This window comes from Eurosta solidaginis, chromosome 2 (assembly GCF_040869045.1).
Source record: "Eurosta solidaginis isolate ZX-2024a chromosome 2, ASM4086904v1, whole genome shotgun sequence".
Taxonomy (NCBI): Eukaryota; Metazoa; Arthropoda; class Insecta; order Diptera; family Tephritidae; genus Eurosta; species Eurosta solidaginis.
The window spans coordinates 75,548,050-75,575,217 of NC_090320.1; the positions used below are offsets into that span (position 1 = coordinate 75,548,050).

At 36.2% G+C, this 27,168-nt stretch overlaps 1 protein-coding gene across 1 annotated transcript in view; it reads left to right on the plus strand.

Moving 5' to 3' along the window:
- The window catches only part of neb (nebbish), a 164,398-nt gene that overhangs the window by 19,872 nt on the left and 117,358 nt on the right, over positions 1 to 27,168 (plus strand). The gene's annotated exons all lie outside the window — the stretch shown is intronic.

The following is a 27,168-nucleotide window of genomic DNA, read 5'->3' on the forward strand; positions in this document are numbered from 1 at the left end:
TTTTACAAGTCGCCGCAATACTTGCGGTTAATTTTTTTGTGCTCTTAAGGGTGTGCCATTAGCCGATTTCTTTTTAACCCAGATTTGCCCAATGTTCTACATATAGGACACCGAGGTTGTAAAGCGAGACATGCCTTATTATGGAGCGTATATTTTATTTATTAATTTAGTGTGTGTTCATAGCTCGCGGTTCACAGTACGGTTAGTTAGTTTTTTGCTACTATTTGTGTGATATAATCATAAACTCTCTTCTTTTTCAAAAAGTCGGATTGTTGTGTTATGTTTACACTCTAAGTTGAATTTTTCTCAATACTTAATAAAAAAAAGTATCATATATATTATTTCTAATTGCTGTTTTTATGTACGGGTCACTTTTTTGCAGTAAGTAATGTTTTGGTTGTAAAGACGGAGAATCGGGCTATTAGCGAGCTTTGGGCAATTTTGGTCGTAGAGCTTTTGTTTAGCTATATTTTATTAAAATAATTTGTTAAAAATAAACGATTGTGAGCACACAAAGAAATATATTTGTACTATGGCACTATTGTGAATATTTGCACTGCATTACCGGCAGTTGCTATCATCCGCCAGATGCCAGCGCAAGCTGCTGTAAGTCTTAATTGATTGATAGAACAGCTGATTTCTGTTGATATTTTATAAGCGACTTTTATATTGGTTGCGCAAGATGCGCACGGGTCCGGTTCGTACAAGCTTAACAGTATTCAACTTTTAAACAAATAATCTAAATGATATAGCATGGTTGGTTATTTTCTCGTTTCCGGTGTTGTTTTTATATTATCCAAAATAAGAGTGTCCTATATTTAGGACATTTAGCAAGGCCGTAGCCAGAATTAATTTTCGGGGGGTTCCACATTCTCAAAATGAAAAATTGCTTTGCTTAGTTTTTGTTAAATTTTTATTATAAATAATGGAATAAAAATTCATAGGGGCACAAATGGTAATGCATTTAAATGAAAACTATGCATAGAGTAACTTCGGGTATTGTGATATGGGAGGGTAATGTGATATACCCGCTTATTTTCTGAACTATGCATGCTTCAACAAGAACTTGCTGTTTAAAGTATGCATAACGGAAGAAAACTGCTGGAGCAGAATTATATATGCTGACGAATGCTTCGTTTGTTCTCATTGCGAAAAAGTTCATTGAGTGGCGCGGTCGCAATTATTTAAGTGCGTAATTTGCAAATCGATTTCTTTGAATTTAACACAAATTTTTTTAAAAATAATATTTACTTTTCCATTAACGCGAGTCTATTTAGCTGTATATCAGGTAAGTTTTCAATAAAGTGAAGTGGAATTTTTAAAAACAAATTAAATTTAAAAAAAGTTAAATTCGGCTAATGTGATATGGTATATCACATTAAACTCCTAACCTGGGGGCCTACTCTGTATTGCGATGCGAAAGAAAAAATACGCGAAATCGCAAAATCGGTACTCTGTATCTTGACATTCGCATGTATATTTTGACTTTCGCATTCACATTTTGCCCATTCGCAATTTTTCTCCCTTTTCGCATTGCCGGCACTCTGTAAAACGAAAGCGAATGTCAAACAGCATTCATTTTCGCATTTTTCTTGCTACAAGTAATAGGCATTCGCATTGTTCAAATATGTAAGTATTAATTGATGATTTTATAAATTGATATCTTTATATTCATTTAAAAATATATAGGACAACTCAAAAAACAAAACAAACACAAAAGCAACAATTTGTAATCTTAGTGGACTTAAAATACATAAATAAATAAACCACTTTTTTATAAAGCATTTCTATTGGAAATCATGTCATTTTTTATTTGTTCTCTGATACAACTAGCAATATTTCCCATTCTATGATTTTCCACGTTTTCTGTATTTATCACGTTCACTTCTTCCAGTTCAATTTCTGAACTGGGAGGATTTCTTCATTTAAATCAATCCTTTCTTCATTTCCATAATGCTACAGAATCCTTTTTTTAATTTGTTCAACAAAAATTAATCATTTGCCGAATTTGTAATCGCCTTGTTTCTTTTGTTCTCTTTCTTTGAGTTTGGTCAGTGATGCATACTCAAGCAAAAAATTAGCGAAAAATAAAAAAGCGACATTGTTAGCGATGCGATAGCGCTACAGAGTTCCAATTACCTTTCGCATCGCAATTTATTTTCGCATCGCACTGCCTTTCGCATCGCAATACAGAGTAGGCCCCCTGTTAACAACAAACAAGTGATGCATTTTCTGTATTTTGTTAGATCATGCCCAAGAAAGTCAATATTCGAAAGTGGGATGCCGAGAGTATGAGTAAAGCCATTTTAGCTGTGAGAGGAGAAAAGATGGGTATACTCTTAGCTTCAAAACCACTAGGGCGCAAACCTGTATTCAACCAAGATTTGGAAATGGAATTGGAACAATATTGACAACTCATTTTCTTTGATAAAGGAATGTGCGGGTAAGGATTGGTTGTATGTCTTTCTAAAAAGGCACAAGTCCGAAATAAGCCTTCGAAGCGCTACAGGAACATCAATGGCTAGGGCTAAATGCTTTAATGAGGAAAGCGTGATTGATCATTTCCTACGGTTCACCAACCCTTCAAAAGAAAACCCCAATGCTGCTCATTTTAGACGGTCAGTATAGTTATACCAGAAATATTGAGGTTCTTGACAATGCTCGTCAAAATGGTGTTGTTGTTATATCTTTACCACCACATTGTACAAACAAGATGCAACCTCTCGATAAATTGTTTATGGGGCCCCTTAAAACGTATTATAATGACGAGAACAAGGCCAAAAGATAATCCAATTCGACGTTGTGAGTTGTGCTCAAAAGCATATCTTAAGGTTCAAACAGCTCAGATCGCAATAAATGGGTTTAAGTGTACTGAAATGTATCCTTTTGATAAACATATATTTCAAGAAGTCGACCTTATCGCTGAAAGACAAGATCATTTTCAAGAAGAAGCTTCTATGCAAGCAAACTTAGAAGAACCAGTCGCCAGCACTAGTCGCGCAACTATGAGCAAATTTGTAACACCTTGGGATATCTCACCACAACCGAAAATAAAACAATCTACTAGCTCCAGAGGTAAACGATCAGTTGCGACGGTATTAACAACATCACCATACAAATCATCTTTGGAGGCGAGCATAAGAAATGCCGAGAAGCAAAAGAAGAAGCCACCAAAATCCCGTAGTGGTAAAAACCCTCGCAAAAAGCCAAATAGGGAAGGTTCTGCGAGCGAATCTGAAGAAAGTTTGCAGATGAAGGCCTTTGGATAGAGGCTCCACCTAGTAAAGATACGGTGTGCTTTTTGTAATAAAGTATTTGAGATTGACGAAGGCAACTTAACATGGTTATCGTGTTTACAATGCGATTTAGTTTGGCCACACAGTAAATGCCTCCCTAAACGGCAAGCTATTTTTGTATGCGAGTCTTGTGAGTCATCTTAGGAAATTGAGACCCAAGATCTCTTCAATATCTAATTATCTATCAATGTATTTTATTTAAACTTTTTTTAAATTTAGTTTAAGAATTTTTAAAGATATACATATGTACCTATGAATAAAATGTTTGGTTTTGTTTGAAGTTCTGAATAATAAATGAAAATATATAAAATTTCCATGGGTCTTACTTTTATACATGTTTGTCTGGGGCTAAACTCTTCCGGGAGTATGGGCGTATAATGTGATATATATATATATATATCACTTTACCCGCCAAATTTTACCCTATTTTCGACTCTTTTTGATTTCAGTGGAAAATCTTCCGACTGACTGAAAATATAATACTCATAACTCAAAATTAACTACGCAATATATCAATACACTATATTAAGCAATAATATTTGAATAAAAGTGTGAAATTATGGAGTAATAGCAGAACAAGGAACAATACCCGAAGTTACTCTAAATATAAAACTATCACAAGTAATTTTTTTAAAGAAACAGCAAAAAGGTAAAATAATAATAATACGCTTCATACGTTACAAACTTAAAAAAAATTTTAGTATACCTATTGCCATTTCTTACTTATTATCCAAACATGTAAGGTAAATAAGTAATGTATCTTTATTAGCACCTCAATTTAATATTAAATTTAATATTAAATTGAGGCGTCTGGACTTTTTAGCTGCGAAGCCATCTATTACCTCGTCTGTTTCAATTTGAAACCGAGGATGCGTACTCATTATAGCTAAGCCATTAAAGCAAGACTTAACCCTCTCCTGTGGAATTACGTAAAACTTGCATCACTTTCACTGAAGTTAAATTCCTTCAAAGAGCAAATGGATGGAACCAAGAAATTCTTTTTCTGCATAATTAGTTTGCGTTGAGGTAAATTTTTCATACACTGGCCATTGATGCCATCATCGTTAAAATCATATTTGGACATTTTTATACAACTTTTAGTGTTTGGCACCCAAATGGTTTATTTTATGATTTCTACTGAAAGTAGTCGAATGGGGTATCTAAAGATGCGTGTTTATGGCAAGATTGAGATCCTGAAGGCGGAAACTAAATATTTTTCCCGTTCAAAAGCTATCCATGGGATTCCGTTTCATCGGGGTGCTGCCGAGCAGAAAGATGTTCCGCGCAGAAATTCCTTGGCTTGTACGAGTATAACTGGTGTTGAACCAGCTAATAATTATTATTCAAAGTCTATGACTTGGATATCTTACTATAATATTTCAGCCTAAATTTCGCTGACTGTCATAAATCGCAGGATTAATTGGTAGAAAGCCAAGCTGCGGACCCACCCTGTTTTATACTAAACATTTTGCCAAGCTCGCCATATTTTAGATTAAATATGAAACTTAAATGAGTTCATATCGCTTCACCACAATAATTTTTGTATATTTACTTCAAAACAACATATTATAGAGAACTGAATTTATTAAATATAAGTATATCGAAGCATAACCACCAAAAAGACTTAAGCGACATACAAAAAAAGTGAAGCCCTACGATATAGCCAGGGCGGGATTAACCCTCAACGGGGCCCTAGGCAACCATCAATTTGGGGGGCCATTTTTTCACGTCAGTTCCCTTCTTTTTTCGATTAAAAAATGCAAACTTATATCATTCATAAAAATTTTATTGTCACAATGTAATAATATCAATAAAATTACTACCTACATTTTAAACATGTCGTTTTCTACGTTTGTTTTCGGCAAATTCATCAATTATATCATCAATATCGATTTTGTTCAATAAATCTGACTCAATGCAAAGTATACCTAACATCTCGAGTCGCTCTTGTCGCGTTGTGGCTCTTTCAGCAGCTTTGATTCTTTTTAATTGCGAGAAGGATCGTTCGGCAGAACAATTTGTGATCATTAATGTTAAAAAAATCCAAAGAGCTATTTCTGTGTTAGGAAGTACATCGCTAATTGATCTTCCATTTGAATCTTATACAAATGACTATGAGTTTTTTGTGCATCAGTGTATCTGGAGTTCACGTAACTTTGGAATTGTATCATTTCAATGAAAAATTCTTCCAAGTCTCTAGAATAAAAAATAACTAAGTGATGGGAAATGTAAATCTCTCTGAAACTTCCACATACTTTCACTGTGAACATTATCGATGATTTCGAGAAACCTTTTGTCCTAAAATCATCGCGAGGCGAAAATTCTACTTCTGGAGCATTTCCGTCATTGGGTTGTTTTTTTCTTCGACGTGTACGTTTTACGATTTCTGTATAACCTACATCAGGTAATAATCGTTTTTTCTCCTCGAAATCATTGAACTTCTCACGGAATGAAACTAAACTCTCTTCTAACGATCCGTACAAAAACGCACACGTTTTCAAATCTGCTTTTTCACTTTGCAATGACTTACTCACTGAACGCATAGCAGTCAAAATAGAATGAAGGCTTCTACACCCTCTGTTCTAAAAATGTCCGAAATTTTCCAAAATAAAAACAACCAGTGTACATTTTGAGATAAACCTCTTTTATTATTCAACTAGCGTACCCTAGCCCGCTTCGCTAGGCGATAAATTCAATGATTTGCTGAAAGAGAATAAAATTAATACGAAACAAAGCAAATTCTTTGATACAATTTCAATCGAACTTTATTGTAACACTTTTTGGTAGACAACGTTTTTGGTTTTTCCATCTTTCGCGTAAATGAACATACGATAGTTTGCCTACTCGTGAGCAAGCTACATACAATTGTCCATGAGAAAAAATTGGGTTTCTAAATTAATACCGCACATTTGTAGAGACTGTCCTTGCGCCTTATTAATTGTCATAGGAAATGCACGACGAATATGGAACTGCAAACGTTTGAAATCGAATGGTAAATCCGTCGGAATCAGTGGAATTCTGGGTATCAAAACGTCTTCTCCTTTGTACTTACCTTTCAAAATTGTTGCTTCGATAACATTACCCATTAGTTTCTTCACAGCGAGTCTGGTACCGTTGCAAAGTCGTGGCACATTAATGTGGCGCAGCATAATAATCGGTGTTCCAATTTTTAATCGTAAATTATGAGGTGGTAGGCCTGGCAAATCGAGTGAGTTTAAGAATTCAGTTGGATAATTTACGACATCATCTTGATCAGTAATAGTGTCCATTGACTTATATGCAACTATGTCACCAGGTATATGATCCAGAATTGACGTCCTTATTTTTTCCAGCTAAAATTGCTCTTTCGCTGACCCAATCATAGTTTTTGTAATGTTGAACTATGTTTGGAAATACACTCTGTATCAATGCCTCTTTAGACTGTGCAAAAGTGCAGAAATTGTTAGACAATGTAATCATTCCTGTTGGAGCGATTTTCAGTAATTGCTGTGAAAATTCAGCTGCTGACGGATCGTTTTGTAGTTGAACACGTACGTTTGTAGTAAGTGTAAGCGTGTTTACATGTCTCCATAAATACGATGATTTTAAACATGCATATTTCATCTGCAGCCGTGTATTTTGGGATCACAGGTAATGTTTGCCTGAAATCTCCAGCCAATAAAATCATGGCACCTCCAAAGACTGTTTGCCTTCCTCGTAGACCTTTTAAAGTTCTATCAAGTGAATCCAATGATTTCTTGTGTGCCATAGTACACTCGTCCCATAAGATGAGCTTACATATTTTAAGAACTTTTGCTATTCCAAATGTTTTTGAAATATTACATGTTGGTGTTTCATTTTAGAGATATACGCCGCCGACAAACGCCGCCGCCGCCGCCGATTTTGTCGTTTTCGCACGCCGCCGCCGAATGTCAAAAATATCGGCGCGGCGGCGGCGGCGGCGTCCGGCGCGTTACTATACTTTCTACTCGTTTAAGATTGTTTAGGCCATTTATTGTTCATGTCGAAAATTGGTCGGACATGGTCAAAAGTGGTATCAAGGGATGCGCATGTTGTTGTTGTTGTAGCGATAAGGACACTCCCCGAAGGCCTTGGGGAGTGTTATCGATGTTGATCGTCCTTTGCCGGATGCAAATCCGGCACGTTCCGGTACCAAGCCCGACCATCTCGGGAACGATTTGTTATATAACCACATGCGACCTTCTTGGCCATCCCGCCCTCCCTAGCCCTACATCCATGAGGATTCGGGGTTGCCAGAGCCTCGGCTGTTAATGAAACAGGATTGGCCACGGATAGGTGAGGTTGACATTTGGGTTTGGAGAAGCTATATATTGCGCTGGCAACCTGAAAGGGTTGCGCTACACAACCCCCTGAATCTGGTATTTAGTCCCCTCTTACGACAGGCATACCTACCGCGGGTATATTCTGATCTCCTAACCCGCTGGGGGATGCGCATCACTGCCAGTTATAAGAAACTTATTGCGAAATTTAACTCTTTCTAACTGTTCAAAAGTTATGTAAAGAAACCGGCGCTTTCGATGTCAGCACAACACGGACTTTGCATCACCCAAATCACCAAGTTATTAAAACAAAACACTAAATGAAAAGTTTTATAATAAATTTTATGCTCACTTTGCATATATTTTTTATACTCAGTTGAGCAGAGCTCACAGAGTATATTAAGTTTGATTGCATAACGGTTGGTTGTACAGCAGGTATAAAGGAATCGAGATAGATATAGGCTTCCATATATCAAAATCATCAGGATCGAAAAAAAATTTGATTGAGCCATGTCCGTCCGTCCGTCCGTTAACACGATAACTTGAGTAAATTTTGAGGTATCTTGATGAAATTTGGTATGTAGGTTCCTGAGCACTCATCTCAGATCGCTATTTAAAATGAACGATATCGGACTATAACCACGCCCACTTTTTCGATATCGAAAATTTCGAAAAACCGAAAAAGTGCAATAATTCATTACCAAAGACAGATAAAGCGATGAAATTTGGTAGGTGAGTTGAACTTATGACGCAGAATAAAAAATTTGTAAAATTTTGGACAATGGGCGCGGCACCGCCCACTTTTAAAAGAAGGTAATTTAAAACTTTTGCTAGCTGTAATTTGGCAGTCGTTGAAGATATCATGATGAAATTTGGCATGAACGTTACTCCTATTACTATATGTACGCTTAATAAAAATTAGCAAAATCGGAGAAGGACCACGCCCACTTTTAAAAAAATTTTTTTTTTAAAGTAAAATTTTAACAAAAAATTTAATATCTTTACAGTATATAAGTAAATTATGTCAACATTCAACTCCAGTAATGATATGGTGCAACAAAATACAAAAATAAAAGAAAATTTCAAAATGGGCGTGGCTCCGCCCTTTTTAATTAAATTTGTCTATGATACTTTTAATGCCATAAGACGAACAAAAATTTACCAATCCAATTTGAAATTTGGTAGGGGCATAGATTTTATGACGTTAACTGTTTTCTGTGAAAATGGACGAAATCGGTTGAAGCCACGCCCAGTTTTTATACACGGTCGTCCGTCTGTCCTTCCGCATGGCCGTTAACACGATAACTACAGCAAAAATCGACATATCTTTACTGAACTTAGTTCACGTACTTATCTGAACGCACTTTATCTTGGTATACAAATTGAACGAAATCCGACTATGACCACGCCCAATTTTTCGATATCGAAAATTACGAAAAATGAAAAAAATGTCATAATTCTATACCAAATACGAAAAAAGGGATGAAACATGGTAATTGGATTGTTTTATTGACGCGAAATATAACTTTGGAAAAAACTTTGTAAAATGGTTGTGACACCTACCATATTAAGTAGAAGAAAATGAAAAAGCTCTGCAGGGCGAAATAAAAAACCCTTGAAATCTTTGCAGGTATTAAATATATAAATAAATTAGCGGTATCCAACAGATGATGTTCTGGGTCACCCTGGTCCACATTTTGGTCGATATCTGGAAAACGCCTTCACATATACAACTACCACCACTCCCTTTTAACACTCTCATTAATATCTTTAATTTGATACCCATATCGTACAAACACATTCTAGAGTCACCCCTGGTCCACCTTTATAGCGATATCTCGAGAAGGCGTCCCCCTATAGAACTAAGCCCCACGACCATTTTTAAATACTCATTAACACCTTTCATTTGATACCCATATCGTACAAACATATTCTAGAGTCACCCCTGATCCACCTTTATGGCGATATCTCGAAAAGGCGTCCACCTATAGAACTAAGGCCCACTCCCTTTTAAATACTCATTAACACCTTTCGTTTGATACCAATATTGTACAAACGTATTCTAGAGTCACCCCTGGTCCACCTTTATGGCGATATTTCGAAACGGCGTCCACCTATAGAACTAAGGCCCACTCCATTTTAAAATACTCGTTAACCTTTCGTTTGATACCCATATTGTACAAACGCATTCTAGAGTCACCCCTGGTCTACCTTTATGGCGATATCTCGAAAAAGCGACCACCTATACAACTACCAGCACTCCCTTTTAAAACTCTCAATATCTTTAATTTGATACCCATATCGTACAAACAAATTCTAGGGTCACTCCTGGTCCACCTTTATGGCGATATCTCGAAACGGCGTCCACCTATGGACCTAAGGATCACTCCCTTTTAAAATACCCATTAGCACCTTTTTTTTTGATACCCATATTCTACAAACAAATTCTAGGGTTACCCCTGGTCCACCTTTATGGAGATATATCGAAACGGCGTCCACCTATGGAACTAAGGATTACTCCCTTTTAAAATACTCATTAACACCTTTCTTTTGATCCCATATCGTACAAACAAATTCTAGAGTCAACCCTGATCCACCGTTATGGCGATATCCCTAAATGGCGTCCACCTATAGAACTATGGCCCACTCCCTCATAAAATACTCTTTAATGCCTTTCATTTGATACACATGTCATACAAACACATTCCAGGGTTTCCCTCGGTTCATTTTCCTACATGGTTATTTTCCCTTATATTGTCACCATAGCTCTCAACTGAGTATGTAATGTTCGGTTACACCGGAACTTAACCTTCCTTACTTGTTTTTAATTAATAATGATCAATGAATTCAAATAAAATTACCCAAGGCGAGCATGTTCTCAAATTATCCTCAAGTTGTTAAAAAAAGCAAATTATCCAAAAAAGTGCCGATTTTTAAAAAAAATTTACATTGCCATTGGCAGAAAGAATAGCGACATCAGTGATGCAAAATCCTTTAGCACGTTCTAGAGGCATAAGCACTCCTTTGAAATGATTCTTACCTCATACTCAAGTTGAAGATATATGATAAGGCTTTGAAAAATCACTTAAGCTTACATTCAAAGATCTGTTGTTTATTTGCGAAACTACAATAGCGTCTGAAATGTTAATTTTGATTTTCACTTAATCCTTCAACAACCAAGAATCCCGGTTTGACATTTCCTAAAGTTGGCCGCAGTGACTCACATTGATTATAGTCTATCAACCAAGTTTAAATATCACCCACACGTTACGGCCCCTTTTACAAATGTGAGTACTTAGGCACATATATTTACCAAGTGAGGCTCTGTCCTTCGCAAGAACACTTAAAGTGGCGAAGCAAAAGCTTTCCCAAGATAGTCGAACTAATTACCGTGTTTGCTACTATCCTAACGTAGTGAACAGTCGAACTAGTCTGAAAACTGAAGCTATGCGATCATCCATAATGAGCTCTTATATCATAAGGCCGGAAAACAGCAGTTAACATCTTTCAACTTCTAAAATATCTTTTAAATAAATGTTGTGAACGCAAACGTCTTCAAACTTTGGTCTACATTTAAAAAATTGTATCCAGGTTCCTTGTAAAATTTTAATTTTGTAGATGCGCCGAGGATTATACGATTTTCACCCATGAGTTGCGCAATGACATCCGAATAGTCACTTCCTAACGTTTCAAGGTCTTTCTCTGGTGTAGCTCGGCAGCATAGCGCGACAAAAACATCCGTTAGAAAGTGTTCGGAGCTACACCTAGAGCTTCTAGGAAAGTGACATCGACGAAGGTACATATGAGTTCGAAGTCGCTGTCCTATAGCTTCTGTGCTGGCATATGGTGTGAGGGTCAGGAGGCGTGGTAGCGACTGGTGGCCGGGATTTCTACTGTTCGCATATCGGGAATTGTAGGTGGACAAAACCTTTCCTAAATATTATTTTTTTAAATAGAAAAATCAAGCTTTTTAAAGTAAGAATACCGGCGTACGCCGGCGCGCCGCTCACGCCGCCGGTATATAATAAAGCCTACGCCGCCGCCGCCGATAAAGTGATCGGCGTAAACCTCTATTTCATTTACCTGCATGTTCAAAGGCAACTTTAATGCAGAATGTGCTGTCCGACCAGTAATGTAGCCGCAATTCCGGAAGAAGCGAGTGCTAATGCAACGGTATTATCTGATAGAATTGTTGCTAATATCAATGAAATCAAAAAGGTCTTGCCTGTTCCCCCAGGAGCATCCAAGAAAAACAATCCACCAGTTCCATGGCTAACATTATTCATGATTGCATTATAAACATGTTGCTGTTGGTCATTCAATTTCGTTAAATTTGATGTTACAAATGTGTTTAGTTCATTAGAATCATAATGGTATTCACGCTCCAGTTCTCGATTGAACATATCATGCATTGGACGATTTGCTGCTGCCATGCCCAATTGTACTAACGATTTGTTTGACATCGACAAACAAATGTCGTCAATCCTTATCAATGCTTCATTTTAAATTTCCCATGTGAATTCCAACTTATAATTTGCAGTATTTCGACGCATTTCGTTTAAAATATCATCTGCCATATAATCTTTGAAATTATTCCTAAATTCCAATGGATTAGATGCGGAGCATATTGCAATTATTATCGAAAATAATGTTAGTATTTAATGTGGAATGGCTATTACAGCTGAAACGGCAAGCGTATCTTCCCAATGCTTATCATCCCTCAACAAATTTAATTGTGGACATGCTTCACGATATGTAGCGCACAATTCACCATTAATTGTTCTTAAAGCTTGGAATGATGTTGGGCCACGAACATTAATTAACAACAATCATTAACAGCTTCCATTTGATACCCATAATGTGAGAACACATCCTAAGGTTATTCTGATCCACGTTTTGGGCAATATCTCGAGACCCTAGTCACCCAGATGTTTGAAAATTACCTTCTGCTAAAGAACTCATCAACAGCTTTCATTTGATATCCATATTGTATAAACAGATTCTAGGGGTATCGGGGTCCACGTTTTGGCCTATATCTCGAGACCCTAGTCACCCAGGGGTACGAAAAATGTTCATGTACTAAAGCACTAATCAACAGCTTTCATTTGATATCCATATTGTATAAACACATTCTTGGGGTACCCGGGTCCACACTTTGGCCTATATCTCGAGACCTTCGTCACCTAGGGGTACCAAAAGTACCCCATATTAAAGTACTCATCAGAAGCTTCCATTTGATACCCATATTATATAAACACATCGTGTGTTTATCCGGGTCCACGTTTTGACCTATATCTCAAGACCTAGAAATTAAAATTAATTTTTTTTGCTAAAAGCCTTCCACTATTTGATCCCTGTAATATGATAACGAATAAAATTGGCCACGAATTAGCCCTAAAACATGGACAGGAACGAACATCACTTCATTTTTATATATATAAACTAGCAGACCCAACAGACGTTGTTCTGCCCTAAATTTGGCCTATCTGCATACATTTAAATAAGCTTTTTCCGTTTAACTCTGCCCTACCCCTCTACACTTTTTCCTAATCCTTTTATTCGCTCCTACCTCCATCTTTTTCGCTTCATCTCAATCAGTGTTGCGAGGTGATGCAAAAAAAAGAAGCTAGATTGGCAAAAAAAAAAGGTTAGAAAAGGCTAAATTTAGAAAAAAAAGAAGCTAAAAAAAGACCAGAATTTTTTTGGTTAATTCATAAAATTTTTTTTTTATTTTAGTTTACACATTTGTAAATAAAAACTTATAAACATAACTTAAGCATAACTTCCTGTTTCAAAACATATCAGGCACATTTTCTTTGACTAGCACATGGAATTACTTTAAATGATTGCATATGTGTATATACATAAAAAAAATATTACAAACTAATTATTTATATAAAATATTCCCCATCAGAAGAGCTTATGTCTGGGTATAAAGTTTCGCTATTTACCATAGATATGAGATCATAGGTAATTTCAAAGTCATTACAACATTTAGATAAGCGTTTTAACGAGCATCTAATATTAAGCAGCGCATTAAGCATTTTAATTTTTAGTTTGTTGCTTAATTTAGTTTTCAGAATTTTCATGCCACTAAAAACTCTTTCAACCTCCGCGTTACTGAGTGGTAATACTAAAGAACTAAATATGAATTCGACAAGTTCTAAAAAAGGAGGTTCGTTTAATGCATTTTTATGTTCTCGGATTTCCGAACAAAATTCCATGGCGGAGTGTATATTTTTCCATTGTATAGTTATAAGTTTTCGCCACTGCAGCTCTATTAATGCTATTTGACTTGAAGAATAACTATACTTCTCTTTTTCAAAGTAAGAAAATACATCTAAAAAAAATAAATGTAAGGCGCGATAACCTCCGAAGAGATCTAAGGCCGATCTTCTCTTCCAATTTGCGTCGTGCTCCTCTTGATTTTTCCCTACAAATTGGCCGGAGTAGGTCCCATGTTTTATGCCGACTCCGAACGGCATCTGCAGGGCAGATGAGTTTTCACTGAGAGCTTTTCATGGCAGAAATACAATCGGAGCGCTTGCCAGACACTGCCGAGGGGCGACCCCGCTTAGAAAAATTTTCTTCTAATTGAAAAATCTTATTTCTAAAATTTTGATGTTGCTTTGCCCGGGAGTTGAACCCAGGGCATACGGTGTGATAGGCGGAGCACGCTACCATCACACCACGGTGGCCGCCAAGAAGAAAGAAAATACATCTGGCTTTGAAATTTTCAACGAATTTTCAGCAGAAAAAGAATTAATCTTTTGTAGAGAACTCATATTATTAGGTATTAGGTGTTCACAGGAACTATTGAAATTATTTTATTTTAGAAATTTTTAAAAATATATTCGGAGTAAAAAAAGGCTAGAAAAAAGTCACGAAGCTAAACACAAAATTTCGAGGCTAAAGCAAAAAAAAACAGGCTAGAAAAAAGGCTAGAAAAAAGTCACGAAGCTAAACACAAAATTTCGAGCTAAAGGCAAAAAAAAAACAGGCTAAATCTAGCCTTGAAAAGGCTAACCTGGCAACACTGATCTCAATCTTCATCTCATTCTATCTCTTTCTCAGTCTCCTTCTCTCTTTTCTCTTCTCTCAAGTGTTTCTCCTTCTTCTTCATCTCTTATTGCCAATCCCAGAGGGTGGTATGTATTTTGTTCAAGTCCCATTCCGAGTCTCAGTCCCAGTCCCACTCCGAGTCTCAGTCTCAGTCCCAGTCCTAATCCCAGTCCCAGGCCGTCTCTGGTATACTTCCCGGAAAAAAGCATCGTAAATACTAATATAGACAAATTTATAAACGAAATTTCAGGCAAATCGAATAGGACATATGTAAATAGGTATGTGGGTATTATTAATTCTTGTCTTTATTTCGGCTTCGCATGCATATTTATCAGTTTTCCAGGTTGATGCGACTAAATCGAATATCACAATGAACTTTAGAGCTCTCAGCAACAGCTTTCATTTGATATCCATAATACACACACATTCTAGGGGTATCCGGTATCTGTATTATAGCACACATCAACAGCTTTAATTTGATACCCATAATATAAAAACACATTATAGGTGTATCCGGGTCCACATTTTGGGCTATATCTCGAGACCCTAACCTCCCAGTTGTATGAAAATTATCCTGTACTATAGCACTCATCAGCAGCTTTCATTTGATATCCATATTGTATAAACACATTCTAGGGGTATCCGGGTCCACGTTTTGGGCTATATCTCGAGACCCTAGCCTCCCAGTTGTATGAAAATTATCCTGTCCTATAGCACTCATCAACAGCTTTCATTTGACATACATATTGTATAAACACATTCTAGGGGTACCCGGGTCCACGTTTTGGGCTATATCTCGAGACCCTAGCCTCCCAGTTGTATGAAAATTATCCTGTACTATAGTACTCATCACCAGCTTTCATTTGATATCCATATTATATAAACACATTCTAGGGGTACCCGGGGCCACGTTTTGGGTTATATTCCGAGACCCTAGCCTCCCAGTTGTATGAAAATTATCCTGTACTATAGCACTCATCAACAGCTTTCATTTGATATCCATATTGTATACACACATTCTAGGGGTACCCGGGTCCACGTTTTGGCTATATCTCGTGACCCTAGCCTCCCAATTGTATGAAAATTATCCTGTACTATAGCACTCATCAACAGCTTTCATTTGATATCCATATTGTATAAGCACATCCTAGGGGTACCCGGGTCCACGTTTTGGGCTATATCTCGAGACCCTAGCATCCCAGTTGTAGGAAAATTATCCTGTACTATAGCACTCATCAACAGCTTTCATTTGATATCCATAATGTATAAACACATTCTAGGGGTACCCGGGTCCACGTTATGGGCTATATCTCGAGACCCTAGCCTCCCAGTTGTATGAAAATTATCCTGTACTATAGCACTCATTAACAGCTTTCATTTGATATCCATATTGTATAAACACATTCTAGGGGTACCCGGGTCCACGTTTTGGTCTATATCTCGAGACCCTAGCCTCCCAGTTGTATGAAAATTATCCAGTACTATAGCACTCATCAACAGCTTTCATTTGACATACATATTGTATAAACACATTCTAGGGGTACCCCGGTCCACGTTTTGATCTAAAGACCCTAGACACGTAGCGAAAAAAAAGGTAGAAGTTGGCCGATTCTCAGACCTACCCAATATACTCACAAAATTTTATGAGAATCGGTTCAGCCGTTTCGGAGGAGTTTAGCCTTTAAAACCATGACAGAAGAATTTTATATATTATATATACTCTCCTTTCACTTCGATACACTTCTTTACACGCTAATACAATTTGTTAAATGAGTCGCAAATGTCCTTTATAGGAACCTTGTCTAGTTAGTCGGTCGTCGCCTTTTGAATGTGATCAATTGAGTTTTATTTATTTCAGTAAAAATTATTTTCAGTTCTGATTATATTTTTCTTCCACCCTCTAGAATTTTATGTTTCTAAGAAAATTTTAGAAGTCTTTTTCATTTTTCTGCCTACTTCTTAATGCGGCCCTGCAAATAGCTCAGACCTTCCGCTGTGGATGTGATTAGCATCAGCTCGTATGTAAACATTAAAATTTTAGTGCGAAACTTTAGCTTCAATATAGCGGCAGTGGTTAAATAACTAGCTACAGAACGGTTGTACCGAAAAGCGGAGACACACTCCTCTGTTGGCCATAGTATATAACCTATAGCTGAATCGGTTGCGGTGAATAATGGACAGTATAGACACACATTTAAGTTGCATCTGAGTATAATGCGTATTGAAATTTAGGAGTACTAATTTTCTGCGCAGCAATTTCAGAAGTGATCTACACTGTTTAACGCTGAGCAGTCCATATAAAGTTTAAGCGTATATGTATATAGATGTAAAAAAAACACAGCTATTATAACCTTTTATTTAAAAAATACAGTTTACATATATACGGCGTACGTTACGTTACGTTTCCATAAGCTTGCATGAGTTCAATTTTTGAGAGCTCACGTACGCCGGTTAGTTGAAAACATTGATTGAAAAAACATAAAATTTAGCAAATGTTTGTGCGAATCACCTTTTAGTTTTTAATAATTTTAATCTATAGTTCGCTGTTTATTAATAATGATACCGAAACACGTCTTTCGATATCTCTGCCTTGAGCGTGGTTTGGCAGTAAAATTAAGAATTATATCTAAATAAAATTTTTTGGATATTATGTTTTCTTTTTTTATTCTTTAAGAAATAACATAAATATAAGCCGTCTTCCAGTGAGTTTAACAGCTCCGGCTCACGCTCAATTCTCACGGAATGCTCTGGATCATTGAGAGACTTGAGAAGCAGATGTCGTGAAATTTTCGCACACGTGAAATGTGATAGGCAGATGTCGCCGCTGTTTTTCATTTAACTCATACGGCGAAAGGCTAAGCAGCGACATCTATTTTTGAAAAATTCCTTTTATTAAAGGCAGCGTTGCCAAACTAAAAAGAAATAATTAACAATTTATCTGGCTCACAAATTGAACCAGACTTCTATCTGGATTTATCTGGCTCAAATCGTTGTTGTTGCATTTACATGCAAAATTATTTATCTGGCTCAGGATTTTGCCATCGGATGATGGCCATAGTTAAAAAAAAACTTAAAAACACGTCATAGCACAGAGGTGCATGTCTCCGCTATTAAGCACAACTCGTTTTGTAGCGAGTTATTTAACCACTGCAGCGAGTCTTCATTAATTGCCGCTAGAGGGGTCTAACTCTGCTGTGCGCGCCTAGCTTAGGAGTTACAAACAAGCATACATACAAGTGACGCTAATATAAGCGTATTAAAAAGGAACAGCAGCAACCCTTGCCATGTTTGTCGTTATCGCCCGGTGCTGGCGATATAAAAAATCTATCGTCGCAAAATGCCGTCGCGTAAATTTCCGTCTTCGTTTTCATTGTGTTCAAAAAAAAAAAATAAATAAATGTAAGGCGCGATAACCTCCGAAGAGATCTAAGGCCGAGCTTCTCTTCCAATTTGCGTCGTGCTCCTCTTGATTTTTCCCTACAAATTGGCCGGACGGGACCTACATGTTTTATGCCGACTCCGAACGGCATCTGCAAGCCAGATGAGTTTTCACTGAGAGCTTTTCATGGCAGAAATACAATCGGAGCGCTTGCCAGACACTGCCGAGGGGCGACCCCGCTTAGAAAAATTTTCTTCTAATTGAAAAATCTTATTTCTAAAATTTTGATGTTGCTTTGCCCGGGAGTTGAACCCAGGGCATACGGTGTGATAGGCGGAGCACGCTACCATCACACCACGGTGGCCGCCGGTGTGTTCAGCTTCATGTAATTACGGAGATTCTATTTTTGATTAGGCAAAGGTCATCGCGTTTATTTCGCGGCGGCAAGTCATTGTGCAAGGTGAATTAGTACCAGGTGTTGTTATTCCAACAGCTGATTGCTTCTTTTTGGTTATTTTCCATGCAGCGCCTAGTACTTCATTATGTCAGTTAATCGAAATCAATTAAAATATTATTTCGACTTGACATTCTTCTGCACGGCGAATTGGTTGAATTCGCTTTGCCACCAACTGGCATGGATTCGCCTTGACATTGTGTTGACAGCTTGACTTTCCCACACGTACCTATGTAATTTTTACATTTACGCCCCGATTCTAGTGTGGTAACAACATTCTTCACCACGGTAACGAAATCATGCGGCAACTTTTACACGCTTTTGGTATTCTACCTGCGAAAATAGCCGGATAATTTTTTACCCACAAAATTAGGTGGTTACCTCGAAATAACCACACAACAGCTGTTGTTTAGAAAAAGGCAAAACTGAAAAATAAAGAATTGTAAACGCAAATAAGTAAATATAATAGTAAAAAAGTGTTGCCTCTTGCTATACATATTTGTTTACATTATGTACTTTCACAGAATAAATTACAATATACCTATGTAGAAACTTATCATGCATAATATGCATATACATACACATCGTCCCGTTTATTCGTTAACCTCGTATCTACAAGTCAGACATTTTCGGTAAAGCGAACACGGTTGCCACACCATGTTTACATTTGGGACCAAAATTCATCGAAAAAAAAGACCAAATTTTTGTTTTATTTTATTAGTATAAAATACAAAATTTTAGGATGTTTCTATATAAAATTTTACTAAACATAGTGAAGACTTTCCTTTAATTCAAGCTGAACAAACAAATATATGTGCATGCAACCAAAAATGGTACTATATTTTGACATAGGATAAGTCTATGTCTTTCACCAACCAAACGTTGTGAACCTAGTTTTGGTCACAAAGCTCTTGGTTCTAGAATTATGTTGTTGATTGCAATGAAATAAAATATATAGTGCAGTTAGTTTTTAGTAAGAAACGGTTCAAAATTTGCGTTATCGTGCTGCCGAACTATGTATGTGGAAAACTCTGTAAATCATAAATGAAACTAGGCAATTTTGTTAGTGCTATTTTTATAGATGCTTACTTTTTTCCTTAACGTTGAAACTTCATATCAGAGCCTAAATTCAGTAAGTGTGAGTTTTGATCCCAGACCTCAGGGGTTCTGCTAGCACGTATATGAATAATTTTATACAAAACATTTGTTCCGAAATCAAATCTCTTTTGCATTTGCTTCTTTCTGTCTTCGAGTTAAAATATTTCTTGTGCCAAGATACTTAACTTAAGTGTTAGGCTCACGGCAGAGTGCTCGCTATAAGCCAGGCATGCTTAACCAACGAACCGATATCATTTCGTTACGATAATTAACGTTAATAAACGAAACAAAGTCATTTCGTTTCGTTTATTAACGTTAAGAACGTCAAATTAACGAAATGATTTCGTTTCGTTTTCTGCCATATCAAAACGAAATCAAATCGTTTATGTTGATTATTATTTTCAAGCAATGCTGGCAAAGCTGACTGATGGCGGAGTCATTAAAGGTGAAAACATTAGCCAAGCTGATTGCAACTTTTCTCATGAATTTTGACAGTACGAACATTTCTCAGAGTATTTTGACATTACCACCAACGAATTACACAAACAAATTACATGGAGTTTGTGTGTGTATGTCCGCTCGCTGTTGCCACCTTACGGCTTCACCATGGCTATAGCATTGCCAGCACAATTCAAACATAAGTATCACGTTTTTGTTAACGTTTTTAACGTTAACGAAAGCCTTTCGTTTCGGTTAAAAACGAGATACAATTTATCTTGATAATTTCTTTATCGATAATATTTCGAAGTGTTTCAACGGAAACGGTGGAAATTTTTTGATAAACGATTAGCTTAACGTTAAGGTACATCCCTGCTATAAGCTATGCTAGGCGAGAAGCAATTTTTATTTTCATATATTTTACATAGTGTTGTATAACCGATCGAAATATCTAGCCGTTATTAATATTATAAAACAAGAGTTTTTTTTTTGATTAGTCGGTTATTTCATCAACAATTAACGACAATGTGTTTGCCAACATTTTTCTTTTTATAGCCTGGCATAAATTATATCCTGGGTGAAATGTTATTGTTCTGGTATATTTTATTGACTGAGCAATTTTTTATATGGGGGCTAACGAAAGTGAGGCGAATTTTTGGGCAATTTTGTGAATTTTTACCTGAGTGAAAAAGAGGAAAAGTACCAATCGTGTATACTGCCTAAAAAGGACAAAAATTGAAGAAAAGGGACCAGCGGACCAAATGGGGTTGGAAGGCACCATTTTTGGTACAAATGGACCAAAGTGGCAACCGTGAAAGCGAAGAAAACTACCTTTTCAATTTCTCCACAGACACTGGTGAGTTTTTCGGTGATGACAGCGTTACCACTTGGGCCTATTTTACCGGTAACGCTCAGAATCGAGGCGTTAATAGGGTATACAGATTTGTAGGTATTGAATTGGGAAACCTGGTGGTATGTATAACTTCAAAATTTCAGATATTCGGCTTAGCTCCCTATTGATGTAGGTGTGCGATATAATTGAAAATAACATAGGCATTGTATTACAATATGGTATATATATTTAGTTTATATTCAATTAAATAACCGACTTAAAGATATAACATTTCCAATTGTATATTTGTATGCTTTATTATTTATAATTTTTCATTAGGTTAGCTATCAAAGCTAAAAATTGTAGACAAACAAGTAACAAGAAGCCATATCAAAATTGTTTATATTTATTATCTTTATATATTTTTGTTTGTATTGTGTATCTATGTACATGTATCATATAAAGTACTGTACTTATTTACATTTTTTGTCTAATATAGACAAATTTAACGCTGTTTATTGCAAATGAAACTGTGTCTATACATACATACATATATATTTACCCTCTAATTAATAAAAAATAAAATAGTTTATAAAACTGTAATAATTGAAAATTTTTATTTTTTGTAAATAAGTGGATCAATTTATTTTTATGTATCTAGTAGTATCTTAAAAACCTATTTTTGTTTTCGAAAACATATTTTTTTCAACTATTCTTTTTTTTTTTTTGTTGAATATCAATAAGTAGGGCTATGTGATTATTTAACTACTCAAAATTTATAATCATGATATCCTCAATTACTCATTTATTCACAATCTTGCATTAATCGAGGATGAATTTACTTGAGAAACATATTTTGCAATTAATGAAGAAATAATAATTTAATAATAACATATATAAATAAAGGGACTGTTGCTCTTTCGAAGTATGTATATATATATCAAATATCAATAGAAAAAATCAGAAAAATATGACAGTTTTGTATGAAATTTAGTTTTTATAAAATAAATAATTTGATTTACTACACCGAAAGAAATGAAACTAGTAAAATCAACAAATCAGGTTTGTGGTTCTTGAATTAACAGACATTCAGTAAAATTGATCGCATTATGGGTAATTCAACCGAGTTTTTTTTTTTTTTGTCAAGAAAGCGAATTTATTTAGTTAGTCTCAAGCTAACAATATTCTGTGAAAAAGAAAACGCAATAAAACCAGATCCTCTGATTTTTCCGTCAGTGTAGTTTCCATTGACGACAATATATACAATTTTGTCCTAACAAGCCGATTTCATTAAAATCCCGCATCGAGTGGGAAATTGATATACGATCTTTTTTTCATTACTCTGAACTTATCTGAACTTACCAGAGCACTGCCTTCCATAGCACAATTGTTCTATCATTTCGTATGAGAACGTGCAGTCATCTAGCGTAATCTATCTTCTGACTGACAAAAAAAATTTTCAAAATTTATTCAAAGCTTGGAAATCGAATGATATTTCTTAAGTTGTTTTTCCAGTTGATAGCAATTTCTTGAGTATGTATGTAGTTCTGTAGCTCAAAAATTTATTATATGCAAGTACGAAAGTTCCAGCAAAAGCTATCAACAAATTTTTATTTTTCATTTCTTAAAAAAAAAACAATTTTATAACCTATGTATATAACTTTGTTAACCAATTTCGTGAATATTTTCGGAGCTATTCGATAAGTTGTTTAAATCTTAATAAAAATTCCCAAATATTTATATGGAACTTTTGGGAACTTTACGAGTTGCAGCTTTAAAGAGTGAAAAAATTTATTGGAAGTATACAAAAAAAAATTAATACAATATGCGATATACCGTTAGATCTCTTGGCCAACCTTCTCTTTCAATTTGCGTCGTGCTATTTTTAATTTTTCTTACAATTGAAGGTCCCATGTTTTATGCTAACTCCGAACGGCATCTGCTAGCAGTTAAATTCTCGCTAAGAAGCTTTTCATGAAGCTACTCTGAGTGTTTGCCAAACCATTACCGTAAGACAATTGAAAACAAATTTGTTTCTAAAGATTTTGATGGTGCTCTTCCGGAGCCTTGAACCCAGGACCTTCGATATGGTAGCCGTAACACGCTTTTATCACACCACAGCGGCGGGAATAGATATACGGAAGAAACTCGGAAACATTCTTCGGAATTTCAAACTTGTACATTGTTGGGCTAAAATGAATTGGACTAAAAAATTACGTACCTAAAAAGTTTCTTTAAATTCTAAGTAGATTAGGTTAGGTAAAGAGGGAGTGCGTGGAAATTTCCCGCATTTTTATTCATTATGAATGCCCTCAGTGAGTGCGGAACATTCGTCCAACCAATCTCTTGCTTTCTCGGATGAACTTAAGTCGCAGTGAAAAATCCACCTTCCCAACCTCTGCCAGACTGTCGAAGACCGTACGTCTAGAGATCTGTGTCGTTTTGTTTGACAAAGTGATAAATCGACTCCTGCTACGTTTCATCCTGGCAGCTTCTGTATAGCTTGTTGGTATGCGCAATGCAATGACCTGTGATGACAGCCGTAAATACTCTCACTGCAGATTTATTTAGTTTGAGAAGAAAACTAGTTCCTTAACTATCGAAATATGGTCATAAGGACCGATCGATCCAAAGCTAGTTCGTTGCGCTTATCTCATATTCCTCGATTTTCCTCAGGATATAACCCAGCGGCAGTCGTACGAAGCTTATGTCCATTTCGAAAACTTTCCTGGCCATGTCGTCTGCAAATGCATTCCCTTCAATATCGTTGTGTCCTTGCTCCAGCAAAGGGAGACATTAAGGTGCATTATGGATGCCAGCGAGGCTCGACATCTCCGCACGATATCCGAGTTTATCATGTGGGATCATAATGCCTTTAGTCGACCTGGCTGTGCCATAGACTTGTGACATAGAGCTCCGTCTGGAAGGCACTGTCTGTGTCAGAAATTAGGTACGATTGATTAACCTGCTGATGCATTGAATAATAGCGGTTGCATAGATTTGAGTTGTTTAATGCTTTTTGCTCATGGCTCTTATGGTCGTATATAAATACAACATAAAACACATTGTAGTGTTCACAAGGGTCATAAGACAACAAAAGACCTTGTGAATTGCCGAAATGTAAAACTTTGTGAAGAATTTTTTCAAATCGGTTTTTATAGTTTTCGCTATACAATCCATTAAACTTACGAAAATAAATAAAATAACTGATAAAATTTGTTAATATTTGTTGCTGCTGTTGTACACGCAGGATGTATGGATGGAAATTTTTATGAATTAAATTTTGTTGTTTTTTTTTCGCTACAAATTTTACATACGAATATTTGAGCAACACGAGAAATTCTTAAATTAACCTCTATTTGAAATTATTCGAATAAGGTTTGGTTTAATCAAATAAAGTTTTGATTAATCAATTCATCACTTCACATTTCTAAAATTTTGATGTTGCTTTGCCCGGGAGTTGAACCCAGGGCATACGGTGTGATAGGCGGAGCACGCTACCATCACACCACGGTGGCCGCCAAGAAGAAAGAAAATACATCTGGCTTTGAAATTTTCAACGAATTTTCAGCAGAAAAAGAATTAATCTTTTGTAGAGAACTCATATTATTAGGTATTAGGTGTTCACAGGAACTATTGAAATTATTTTATTTTAGAAATTTTTAAAAATATATTCGGAGTAAAAAAAGGCTAGAAAAAAGTCACGAAGCTAAACACAAAATTTCGAGGCTAAAGCAAAAAAGAACAGGCTAGAAAAAAGGCTAGAAAAAAGTCACGAAGCTAAACACAAAATTTCGAGCTAAAGGCAAAAAAAAAACAGGCTAAATCTAGCCTTGAAAAGGCTAACCTGGCAACACTGATCTCAATCTTCATCTCATTCTATCTCTTTCTCAGTCTCCTTCTCTCTTTTCTCTTCTCTCAAGTGTTTCTCCTTCTTCTTCATCTCTTATTGCCAATCCCAGAGGGTGGTATGTATTTTGTTCAAGTCCCATTCCGAGTCTCAGTCCCAGTCCCACTCCGAGTCTCAGTCTCAGTCCCAGTCCTAATCCCAGTCCCAGGCCGTCTCTGGTATACTTCCCGGAAAAAAGCATCGTAAATACTAATATAGACAAATTTATAAACGAAATTTCAGGCAAATCGAATAGGACATATGTAAATAGGTATGTGGGTATTATTAATTCTTGTCTTTATTTCGGCTTCGCATGCATATTTATCAGTTTTCCAGGTTGATGCGACTAAATCGAATATCACAATGAACTTTAGAGCTCTCAGCAACAGCTTTCATTTGATATCCATAATACACACACATTCTAGGGGTATCCGGTATCTGTATTATAGCACACATCAACAGCTTTAATTTGATACCCATAATATAAAAACACATTATAGGTGTATCCGGGTCCACATTTTGGGCTATATCTCGAGACCCTAACCTCCCAGTTGTATGAAAATTATCCTGTACTATAGCACTCATCAGCAGCTTTCATTTGATATCCATATTGTATAAACACATTCTAGGGGTATCCGGGTCCACGTTTTGGGCTATATCTCGAGACCCTAGCCTCCCAGTTGTATGAAAATTATCCTGTCCTATAGCACTCATCAACAGCTTTCATTTGACATACATATTGTATAAACACATTCCTGGGTGACTTTAATATCCCGCATGTATTATGGACCATATCTGATCAGAATATTGTACCTATTTCTTCTAACCTGTCCAACAACGAATTTTTAGCCGAAATAACTGAACTTTGCCTTAAACAGATAAATATAATTCCTAACATGTTCGGGAGGACCCTTGATTTGGTATTTGTCGATGATACACCAAAATATACTCTAAGCCGGGGTGAACCTCTTACTGTACCTGAAGACCCTTACCATCCTTCCCTGGAAATAGCATACGAATTCGAAAGAAATTATCCGAGTAGCATTGCTACTAAATACGACTCTAGTTTCAGATTTCAATTCGCGAAGGCTAATTTTAGTAAACTTAATCAAACTTTATCTACAGTGGCTTGGCCCAAATATGGTGTTGATATTGACAAAAATGTTTCTGACTTTTATACCACCATTTACGGTATTTTGGAAAAACACGTACCTAAGCGAAAACGTGTGTCTACCGAATCAGTCCAAATATGGTTCACTAAAGAGCTGAAGTCCTTAAAAAACAGAAAATCTCGCTTCTTCAAATTATACAAAAGGTCGGGCTCTCACTCCGATTACTTGCATTACTCTATTTTGCGTCATAAATATTTTGAATTAAACAAAAAGTGCTATAATACGTACATCTGTAAGATGAAAAGGAAAATAACTTGCAATCCGAAAGCTTTCTATAATTTCGTGAACTCTAAACGTAGGGTTAAAGGGTTTCCCTCTGCTTTAAAATACCAGGGTGATTTGTCTAGCGACGATCAAGATATTGCTAACTTCTTTGCACAATTTTTCAAGTCCAACTATTCCAATGAATTTAATACTTTTTCAAATGAATATCCATTTCAGCTTAACTCACTTAACACCATTAATATTCCAGAAATATATCCGGATGAAGTTTTTTCATATTTAACGTCTTTGAAAGAATCTTACAAGTACGGTCCTGATTTAATTCCTACTTGTTTTCTTAAAAAATGCGCTGAGCACATTTATCAGCCACTAACTGATTTATTCAATATGTCCCTAAAAAGTGGAGTCTTTCCTTCTGCTTGGAAGGAATCTTTTCTCATACCCCTTCACAAAAGTGGTAGTAGGTCGTGTGTAGAGAACTATCGAGGAATAGCAAAGTTGTCGGCCATCCCAAAGTTGTTTGAAGCTATCGTTACCAATCAGCTAACATTTTCCATTTCTTCTTTGATTGCAGAACCGCAACACGGATTCTGTAAAGGCAAATCTACCATTACTAATCTACTTGAATTCACAACTCATGTTTCTAAGGGATTTAGAGAAAATCTTCACACAGATGTTATTTATACTGATTTCAGTAAAGCATTTGACAAAGTATCCCACTCCTTACTTATCTACAAGCTGGATCGGCTTGGCTTCCAACCTGGTCTCACCCAGTGGATCTCGTCGTATCTCTGCGGTCGAACGCAAAAAGTTATTTTTAAAAATACTTTTTCAAATGTCATCGATGTTCCCTCTGGCGTCCCACAAGGCAGCCACCTTGGTCCAATTCTGTTCTTGCTATTTATTAATGATATCTGTACCACTATAAAATATTCCAAAATCTTAATGTATGCTGATGATGTAAAACTTTTTAGGTCTTATGCGTCTATCGAAGAACGTCCCTTGCTTCAAGGGGATTTAAACTGGCTAGTTACTTGGTGCAACGT